The sequence below is a fragment of the Elaeis guineensis genome, chromosome 2 (genome assembly GCF_000442705.2).
Source record: "Elaeis guineensis isolate ETL-2024a chromosome 2, EG11, whole genome shotgun sequence".
Classification (NCBI taxonomy): Eukaryota; Viridiplantae; Streptophyta; class Magnoliopsida; order Arecales; family Arecaceae; genus Elaeis; species Elaeis guineensis.
The window spans coordinates 110,716,306-110,728,085 of record NC_025994.2 but is presented as its reverse complement, the minus strand read 5'-3'; the positions used below and the strand labels follow the sequence as shown (position 1 = coordinate 110,728,085).

The window sequence follows — 11,780 nt, the reverse complement described above, 5'->3', positions numbered from 1 at the left end:
CTTTTATTTTAGGTTGAAAAGCTTATTGAATTTGATGCAAAGCCTTTGAATCGTTGTTAAATTTATTGAGATATTAAAGAAAAAATTTAGGTCATTATATTTTAGATTTAAATTGTTGACTAATTATTCCGCTGTTGTTTGAGGATAGTATGATAAGATGCCTTGCATGCTTATGGGAAGAGTTTTCTATGAGTATGCGGTGGTTGCCATGACCCTCGATTCAAAATCTCGGGTCGGGGGCATGACAATAACATAAGTTTTCTACTCGATAGGCGTATGATTATGACATTATGTTGCTACCTCAGACTAATCGCTCTTTTTTGCAGGAATATGTGTATAGAGCCATGGAGTTATATATGTGCTACAAGGTTCATATTCAAAATCACCTTGGCCATCATTTCTTATCATTATGCTCCTTTCATAGGAGTATCATTACTTGAGCTTCAAACAAATCAGTGCTCTTACATTCTTCCTTTCCTTTCCCTTCACTCCATCCGGATTACAGATATTTTGGACTGACTTCCACTTTTTACTCAAAAATTTTATAATAGAATGCAGAAGTTAATATATTGGTTTATAGTCCTCATTATTGTAGTAAAAGGAAAAGAGGTTCTGCAACAATACAGTATGTAAGGATTCATAGTGTGACAAAAAAAAAAAGGGGTGAGGAAATAATACATGGTGAAGTTATACAACAGGTGGTTTGTGGAAGATAGTGCACAGGTGACTATGAGGGTATCATCTCAACTGAATCTGTATTGGCCACTGTTTTCAACTGCCAGGGTTCAAATAACCATATTGTCATATCTTCAATTGTATTTGTTGGAAGCCACTATGAGGTTCAATCTGCAGCTGTTAAATAGGATGGGAAGAGGGCTTTTGAAGGTTATATCTGTGGTGCTTCAGTTCAAATATTCATATCAAAGACTGTTGGTACTAATATATTATGTTGACATGAAGCATCATAGGGTTTTCTTATGGGAAGATGTTCGCTGTATTAAATCACTGATGGAGTCTCCTTTTATGCCTCATTCCTGTGTCATCACCTGCCCTGAAGACTCAACCGATCAAACATCATTGCAAGTTCTGTATATACTTCTTTTGGGTTGTATTTGGATGATATGAATAACTTATGTACTGTACAGATCTACAGATTGTAGCAGAAATAGTTGTACAAAAGTAGAAAAACAAAAAATAGACAGTTGTAAACAAGGTCTTACTCAACTGAAGAGGATGAAAAACAAAAGGAAAAAAAAAAAGGGAAAAAAAAGAAGAGAAAGAAAGACAAAAGGAAACAATACAAGAAAAAATGAAAAAAAGAAAAAAAGAAATGAAGGTGGAAAAAAGAAGAAGAGAGGAAAAAGAAAACAACACTGGCAGATTTTCTTGCTCGAGGTTCTGAGCAATTTTCTGAAAAAAAGAAGAAATTCTACAGGTCCTGCAAAATAAATTGGGCAGTATATCAGCTGTAGAATCCATAGTATAGTTCTAGTATGGCTGGCTATTTAAGTTGTCATCCAACCTGTTGCACTGTTAGCTTCCTCATAGATACGTGACACTTCATAAAAGAGCAATATGCATATCATCCGCCAACAGTCTTGTTGTTTTCTATTTCTCAAGAACTTGGTGACAAGCATCTTGCATGTAGGAAAAACGTAATCCAGCCACCTCCTTTATAAAATGTGCTGAGGCTTAAAATGTGCTGATGCTTAAAATCTAAGAATGAAGACTTAAAATATTAGTGTATGTCCATTAATTCGAACTTGAAATAGGTCAATGCAGAACTCATATTCTTGCTGAATACCCCCATGTTTCCTAAGTTGCGTTTGGTAGCTCGTTCATCTTGCCGGCAATTTTAAGTGAGCCCATCAAATTACTATGTTTGGTATGTTTTTTTGGATGGTAATACAGATTACTTTGGCAATCTATGTTAGATAGTCTTGGGAAGGAGAGGCTATCAAAATTTTCACTTCTTTGGTAATATTGTAAAAAAAATTATGGATAAAATTATCTCTAAAAAAATCACACAAAATCCATCTCTCCGACCGCAGTGGCACCACCAATAGAGGCTAGCTCCACCGCTGCCTCCCCTCCTCCCATCCTAATAGGCTCTTCCCATTCCTCCCATGACCGTGGAGATGCCGACAACGACAAAGAGGAGTGTGGGCTCCTCACAAACTCTAAGACCTCCAAAGAAAAAATCTTCGAGCATGAGCTTGAGGTACTCCCATGTTGCACCGCCGCCTCTCCGCTCTCCCCACAGCTCTCTATCGCCAGCACCCCATACCTCCTTGGCCTCGCTCCTCCCATTCCTCCACCGCTGCGGAGATGGTGACGACGGCGACGACGATGAAGAGGAGCACGAGCTTCTCGTGAACTCCAAGACCTTCAAGGAGAAGGTCCTTGAGCAAAAACCTAAGGTCCTCCTATGCCGTTGGATCGGGCGAGGGCTATTGCGGCCTTTATTTACACCGAACGCATTAGAATTTGACTTGGGGGTATTTTAAAATTTTGATTTTATATTACCGATAATCTGATTTTCATACCAAATATATCAATCCAAATTCTCAATAATTTTATTGCAACATTACTTGTTTGTACCAAACACAGTAATCAACATTATTGACAATTTAATGATGAGAATCTATTTTGAAGGCAACCTATATTACCTTCCAAGATTAACTGGTGATGCACCAAATGCCACCTTAATACAAGCTTTACCAACATATATATTAAGGCTAAGGTTAATTTTTTATAATATTATTTTATTTATATTATTTATGTTATAGGAGTCGACTAAGGTTTGAATTCGAGTTGGAGTATAATTCGATTGATATTTGAGTCAAATCGAATTGATGTCTAAGTATTATTTTTTTATCGAGTAGAGCTCAAGCATGATATATTAAAGTTCGATCTATTTTGAATTCAATTTTTTGAGTTCGAATATTTTGAATGGTGTCGAGCTTTTAACCATTGAACTTGTCTTACCTTAGCTTAATTGCCCCTCTAGTCATGATCCTGTTTTAGCTCCTTTTTCTCGTTGCTGTTTTTTAGATTGTATCAGGTTTAGTCGGATCAGGCCTATTGATAGAGGTGATGATGTACTCATCGGCCTAAAATTATGGTAAATACGGCTATCTCTCTCCGTCTAAAACTTTCCTTAAGACATCTCCACTTTCTCTCTTAGTCTCCCCGCTCCGAACAAACTTAACATATAAATCTTCTCGTTATAATTATAATAATTATCACATCTACCAAAAGAGAAACAAGTGTATAATAAGAGGGAAAGAGTTACTTTGGATGTGCAACAGCAATTTATAAAAAGGAAAGTAATATGAATTAGTGGGGATTTTATATTGCTCAAATATGTAATATATTGATACTGCTCTAGATCAAGCAAGGTGGGGCGGGAGAATAAACAGGGTGATGGAAATCTCTACGTTGCAGATAAAAACACTACGAACGCGATGTTCCCATGGAATAGCAGCCCTATCCTTCCTTTCCAAATTAGACTTTTTTCGGAACTATAAATCGTGTACCACGTCTCACTCCTTTTCTTCTCATCTCTGTTTCGATCTCCTTCTCTTCTTCTTTCTTGATACCTTTCTTGTTGCTCTTGTGGTTCTGCTATAGAGTGACCATGGAAGCATCGTTCTCACTATTCTACAGCGGTGGTATGGAGGGGACAACAGGTTTCCTGTTGCCTTACCAATGGCAACAACAAAGGGGTTGGTGTTATTTTCCCGCAAGACCGGTGATGGTTGCCCCGCTTTCCTATTCCCTCGCCAGTCCCTTGCTCTCTATTCATCAAGTAAGTTTTTTTTTTTTTTTGGATTAAAAATATGTGTAAGATCGAATATTTTAATTCGGTTTTGTTCTATTTCTAAAACAGAACAATCAGCAGGGAGCGGCGCTCCCCCAGCATCACACGGCCTTTCTTCTGAGTGAATTAAACAGGGCCGGAGGGCGAATAGCACAACTAGAAGCGTTTCTTGGGAGAGCAGAGGAGGAGAGGGAGATGTGGCAGAAGATCGCCAAAGAGTACGAGACTATAATCGCATCCTCTACAGGTTCCTCACCGGATGTGGGCGACGCTGCCTCCTGCACCGGTCACCACGAGTACGGTTCCTTACCGGATGCTGACGATGCTGCCTGCGCATTGGCGGCGGAGGAACTGCGAGAGGGAACAGGGATGGGACTGTGCAAAGACGGCGGCGAGTAAATACGCAAAGAATTTATTTTCGTCTAGGATTACTCGAAATAAGTTGTTAATTTTGTTTCTGGTTTGTCGATGGTTTTTTTTTTTTGGTAGCGTCAATGGTTTCTTTTTATTTGTTAATTTTGTGTATCTATCGTTGACTTTCACTTTTTATTCATTATATCGCACTCTCTACGAATGTTTTTTTGTTGGTAGTTTAGTGTTGTTCGACGTCTGGTGGTTGCTCCAAACAAGAAACAATAAAATCCTCCTGCAATTACACGACTTATGGCACGGTTTCTTTTTTTTTTTCTCTCTCTCTCATGAAACTCCGAACTATATTAAACAGAAAGAAAGGATGACAACAACGGCAAGATTTGGAGAGGAGTGTGCTTCAAGATTGAAGGCCGTGTTGGAAGAGTGAGTATGTGATGGGAGCATTTGAGGCTTGGGCAGGATTATGTTAGATAGAGTAGAGGGATTGAGAGGAAGGCTAAGAGAGGATGAGGAGAAGATACCGGAAGGGTAGAAGGTGATAGAAGTGAGAAACGATAAAGAAGGGAAGAAGCTAGAGCATTTTTTTTGATAATAAGCCATCATGACAAATTTATCCTTGGTGCGATCTGGTGATCCAAATGAGATCATCATGATCATCTAAGATCGTCAGTGATCCAAATCATAAAGTGATCTGATCCCCAACAATCTATAATCATAGTATTTGATAGGCCATGATTCAATGATTAAAGATTTTCAGTTATCCATGAGTAATTTATTTTGCATTCCATAAGAAAACTAAAATCAGCACTAGATATATTTATAAAAATATATTTATTAATAATATAAAATATATTAAAATAAAAATATTGATATATTTATTAATATATTAATTATTAATATACTTCATAAAAATATATCTATTAATCCTATAAAAATATATTAATTGGTATTGTTATAAAATTAATATTTTTATTTATTCTTATAATATATTATTTATTAATAATAATATTTATTTTGATTTGAAAAATAAAGCAATTAGAAGTAATATAAAGTACAATAACATAATTCTGCTCTAATTTAAAATTATTATTGAATAATAATATGATAATAATATGATTAATAATATATTATAATATATACTATAAATATAACTTATAATATCAAGATAATATAATATAATATAATATCATATATATAATATTGATACAATATATTAATGCTATATTGATGTATCATTTTTTTTTGCAAGATTGAGGGATATTTTTATCTTCAAATTTTAATTCAAAATCGCTATTTAGGGTGATCTTAGATTTCCTACCTCAAGAACAGGTATCCATCACTAGATTGGATTGTGATTTGAGAAATAAAGATAATTTGAGATAATTGTCACGTATGATCATGGTGTAACTAAATACGATGATCTCATCATATTCACCCATATCACCTTTAATTTTCAGTTGATCACCTCATATCTGATACCTTCTTTAAGTACATCAACAGTATTAGATGCCGAGTAAGATTTGAGATCATATTGAATTACTTAACTAAATTGTGGGATCACTTTAGAATTGATATTCATTTTAGAAGTGGCAATTAGTTAGAAGCAGGAAATCCGCTTGGAGTTTAAATTGATTTTGACTCATCAAGTATGCTTCTCCATACCTTGTACTTGGATACCTCTTTTTAAGGGATTTTTGTAAACTTTGCACGACGAGTTTGTTCACTGAAATGAGTAGAAAATTATGTTAGCTCCAACATGTGAGGCGCAACAAGATATGTGGAAGCAAAGCTGAAAATGAAAGTCATCATCAATTAATTTTACTTTGTTGCTGTATCTGGTTGTACAAGATATGTGGAAGAGACTTTATAGGCAAATCTGATGGGCTACAATTTTCCTCAAATTGCATATCTGCAACTAAGCTTCTTCTGGATGGAGCAGAAGATTTTGTCTGATAAAAGGATGATCCATGGGAAGCATGTGATATGGGAGCAACAAATGCATATTGTGCATATCAGTTGGTGAATTATGCCATAAAAGTAAAGCTATGTCTTAGTTATCATTGAGCAAAATGCTCTATATGCTTTTTGTTGAATTAAAAAATAAATCATCCAACAAGATCCCTCTCTCTCTATCCAAGTATTATGGTTCGAGCCTTCAATTGTGCATCTCCAAAAATTTAAGCAGCGCTTTCCTCCGTTCCTTTCTCTCCAAAAAAGAAAAAAAAATTCCCTTTCTTTGGTTGCTTACACTCCAACCTATAGCACTTGTTTTCAAAAATATTATGGTTCATGTCTCCTTAATCCTCTCTTACTTTTTCTTGTTAGTTGTTTTACAAATAAGTGTTAGCACTTCTAATTCCATCACTATCTTTAAATATTCTTTCTTTCCACAATTATTTCTTATTTTTAATTATTCTTCAATGTAAGGCAAAATTTTGATGTTATAATATTTCTAATCCCCTCATCCATTTATCACTTCTCTAATACATGATTATTGCTCTAAACCCTTCGCTCTATCTTATGTGCTGCTCTCTAACAACCCATTATGTAAACAATCCATCTAACGGTATATCCATGTTGTGGCTTTTGTTTATATGGTGAGAGGCAATAAATACGTAGGCTATAAAAGTAAGACTAATTTTTATCCTCCTTGGAGTTTCCTGGATTTCAAACAGTTTTCTGGATTTCAAACAGTTTAATTGGTTGTTTTAATTAGATTCAACATAAATTGTAGTCCTTTCATGAACGTTCATTTCCATTTAGAAAACAGCCTTATATTTTTCAATGCTTAATGTCTGACTATTCACATCTCAAAACACTCTCTGTTTGCATGAAGATGCAGCAACAATAGTAGGTGGGTTAGACTAAAATCTGTAAGGCAGGTCTTTTCTGGCAGCAATTTATAATAAAATCACAAGATTTAGCAGAGAAAGAACTTATTATCTTCATCAAAAATCTGTGTTATCAACTGGATTTTTTTTAATGCTTTCAGAACTCTACTGGAAATTTCCCCTTTATGAGACAGGAAGTGGAATGGCAGTATTGTGTCTGCTGTTCCTTTTTTATTTAACAACATAATGAAATCATCTGTTGTTGGTTATCACTTTCCCCATATGTTGATAGTAGGCCAAAAGTATCTTCTGATGAAGACTTTTATGAACTCCTATTATGTTGATCATTAAATCTCTCCTTGGTTAAATCAGTTCAAGTCATGCATCTAGGAAAATCCAAACTACCTCCCACGCACATTCGGTGCCGGAAATTCTTCTCTCTTCTCTTTTTCTTTCTTTAGTGACAGCTTAAACTTCAAGCCAAAATTACTCCTCTAATCTTGATTATGCTACCCATGCAGTCTAGTTTCTTTCTTTATCTTCTTTACCTCTCTTGTAACTTATTTGGGATCGCAATCATAATTTTGCTACACCCATGCAAAACATTGGCGTCCACAATGACCACTTAATGATACAAACACAACCATCAGACTCCACCTTGTCTTGGAGATGCTCATACATCAGGAGCAAAAGCAGCAAGTTATTTGCTTTTTCATTTAAATAAGCTTGAAGCTTTTAGAAACTAAACATCTTTATGGAAGTCTAAAAGCAATAATTCTCACTCACGTGATTTTGGTTGCCATAGGGCCCAGCAAAAAGATTTCCTCACCAAGTTTTGCATCTGATGTGACACTAGTAAGTTCTCTCTCTCTCTCGCTCACGTTTCATGTAAATCATCATTGAGAAATGCTATCTTCAGATTAATATGATAACTTTGGCTTATAAATAATAACTAACAATTCTGCTAGTGGTTATATATATATATATAGTGAGGAACAACTTTCAAAGTAATCAAGTTCTATATTTACCACCAGCAATTAGTGAGGCCTTGTGGTCCGCTTCCACACTGCAGCCTTAATCCAATAGGCAACTGCATATGAGGCTCTGTTGGAAAGAAAAATCATCCAATCAAAAGCTTCCTTACAACCACTTCTCCTACGCTTCATGTCTGAATAGGTCCGAATAGGTCCAAGTATGTCATAGTAAGTGCACATGTAGAGATTTACATATAGGCATAGCACATTAAAAGCTATAACCATTGTGCCACTGAGGTGGCATCCCAGTGGAATGGGACTTTGTTTCCAACGAAGTGATCCGGATTCAAATCTCGACAGATATCGGACTGTGATTAAATGGCAGGACATGAATGACTACAAATGGAGCGTATCCTGATGGCTCGGACCCAACATATGGAAACGGCATCTAATCCGTTGGCCCTCAATGGTACTGGGGTGACGTGCTCAACCATTGGGTTCTTCCATATGGTGGGGAAGAGGCCGTTTATTCATCCAAACTTGATCCCAAATCGAACATTCTTTAGTGGAGATTAGGGCCCTATGATCACGCTCAGGAGAGGTAGATGCGCCGGATATTCCCCCTCCAACTTTGATTTTTCTTATCCAACAAAAAAAAAAAGGCTATCACCTCTGTTGAAAATAAAGGAAACATTCTCCATCTAAGGTTAAGTCTTCACTGTCGTCTCTAGGTACAACTTCTCCATCTAAAGTTAAAATTTTGGTTGAAAATGTGGAATTAAATGCTGAAATTATGGAGACATCAATATCTATATTGCGTTAAAAGTTTGAGACAATTAAAATATGGAAATCGATGGTACCACAACCTACATCTACCAAACCTGACATTCATTCTGATGCTTAAATATCTTCTGTGCAAGATATTGAATTAAAGAAACAAGATCATCAATTGGTGGTACAATAGCTTCAGTTGATACTTCATCCACATCAAGAAGCACCTCAACAAAAACTAGGTAATGTGTCTTTGCCTATTGTAGGTTCCTCAGGTGATCAGGGAGTTAAGATAGCAAATGGATCACTTTCTAACATTTCTTCCAAATGAAGATATTAACATGGAATTGTAGGGGAGCTGCAAAGCCCTCTTTTGCCAATTATGCTAAAATGCTTTTACGTATTGAATGTCCTGATATAGTTTGTTTTCTTGAAACGCATTTAAGTAATGATGCTTATCAAAGAATTAACAAGTTTTTAGGTCAAAGATGGAGTATTTATTTGATTCTTGTTGTTGGATTGTCTGGGAGTATAGTCATTGCTTGGCATAAGGGTATAGGTGACATATCTTTTATGCATGTCAATAGGCAGATGGCTTTAGGGGTTATTTCCACTCATAATGAACCTACTTGGATTCTAGGGGTGGTGTATGCAAGTACTTCTTATATTAAGCAGTGTAATCTTTGGGATCAGGTTCAATTGTAGTGTCTATGGGTATTCCTTTCTTTTTAGCTTGAGATTTTAATTGTATTTTGAATCCTGAAGACAAAAGAGGAGGAAGGTATTTTAGGGTTGATCAAAAAATTAGGGAGTTTAGAGCTTGTTCAAGACAAACTGATCTTCTAGATTTAGCATATACTGGATCTAAATGCACTTGGTGTAATAATCATTTTGGTATGGCAAGAGTTTGGGAGAGAGTAGATTGTGCTTTTGTTTCACCTAATTGGATCGATCTGTTTTCTGAATCATTGGTCACTCATTTAACTCATTTTGCTTCTGATCATTGCTCCATATCCATTTCAATATCTAATCATATGATTCGGGGCCTGGCTCCTTTTAGATTTGAAAAATTCTGGCTGTCATATCATATGCTAAATGATACTGTTCATAAAGCTTGGCATGTTGATGATCATATTAATCCGATCCATCGTTTGTCTTAGTTGTTGCAAAACATGCGTACTGCGGTTCAAAATTGGAAAAGAAGGCTAGATGATTTATTTAGTAAAGGGAAGCAATTAAATCAGTAGATTTATGAATTACAAAAGCAAGAAGCTAACTTGGGTGGTCTTACTCCTTATTTACATGAAAAAATGTTAGGTTTGTTGACAGATTATAATGATAATTTACATATACAAGAACTGATGTGGCATCAAAAATCTAGGCAAACTTGGTTGCAAGAAGATGATGCAAATACGCACTATTTTCATCTTTTTATGATTATGCGCAGATGAAAATATAGGGTTGCAAAAATTTTAGATGCTGCTGGTCATTGTTTGACAAATCCTGAAGATATAAACCATCTGCTAATTGATCATTTTGGGAATCATTGGAAGCAAGAGGATAGTATTCCACATTTAAATTACCCTTTATTATCACATATCATATCTTCTGATCAGAATAGGAAGTTGATTAGGGATGTATTGGACAAAGAGATAGAAGAGGCTATAATGAGTATTCATCTTGATGAAGCTTCAGGACCTGATGGATTTCTTACGTTCTTTTTTCAACACTTTTGACCTTAGGTTAAATCTGATATTTTGGCTGTTGTTCATTATGTTTTCTTGACTAGTACTCTTCTAGAGTCTTGGAATCAAACTTTTATTGTTCCTATACCAAAAAGGTCTAGCCCTCAAACTCCAAATGATTATAGGCCTATTAGTTTATGTAACACTTTATATAAGATTTTGATAAAAATTTTGATTAATCGAATAAACCCTTTTCTTTAGACTTTGATTTTTGGGGAGCAAGATGCTTTTATTCTTGGTCGACATATTTATACTAATATTTTAATTGCTCAGGAACTTGCACACTCCTTAGCTAGGGCTGGTAAATCTCGAGGTCTCATGATGATCCAATTAGATATGGAAAAGGCCTATGATAGGGTTCACTGGCCATATTTATTTCATATTTTACAACTTTTTGATTTTCATCATCAGTTTATCAATTGGATTAAACTGTGAATTCAATATCCCCAGTTTACTCTGTTTATTAATGGATCACCTACTCATTGGTTCACCATTACTCATGGTCTAAGATAAGGCTGTCCTCTCTCTCCTTATCTTTTTATTCTTGTAGCTCAGACCTTTTCAAATCTATTGTATACAATGGTTCAGAATAAATTGTTGCATGTTTATCATCTAGGAGGAGGTCCTTTCTTTTCTCATATTTTTTATGCAGATGATTGTCTCCTTGCTGCCCGAGCTACTGTCAGAGATACTATTGTTATAGCTGCTGTTGTTGATGCTTATTATTGATATTCTGGCTATAGTGTCAACTATAACAAATCATCAATTTATTTTACTCCTTTCCTCTCATCTGAAGTGAGGCATGCGATCTTGCATCTTTTACGGGTTCCTTATCGCTCCCTTCTTTGGAATTATTTAGGAGTACCTTCATCTTCTCGTACTTTGACTAAAATCAATGCAAATATTTCATAAACAAGATCTCTTCAAAAATTGTGGCTTGAAAGTGGCGTACATTATCTTTGGCTGGTAGAGCTACTCTCATTCGATCTATTTCATTAGCTTTACCCATTTATGCACCAGGTGTTGTGCATATTCCTGTCACCACCCTAAATCAAATGGAAAGAGAATTTCGGGCCTTCTTTTGTGGTCATTCTTCTAAGACTCATGGATTTCATCGAATTGCTTGGGAAAAGGTATGTCTTCTCAAATTATATGGGGGTTTAGGATTTAAATCAGTTACTCAATGTAAACATCAATGTCTTAATCGACTAGCTGCTTATTTGATTTTATATCCTGCATCCCTGTGGACTAAGGTTATTAGAGC

The 11,780-nt window shown here is 35.6% G+C and overlaps 1 pseudogene; it reads left to right on the top strand.

The window, feature by feature from the left end:
• The first annotated feature begins 9,362 nt into the window (after positions 1-9,362).
• On the top strand, positions 9,363-11,245 carry LOC140855365 (uncharacterized; annotated as a pseudogene).
• Positions 11,246-11,780: the final 535 nt, after the last annotated feature.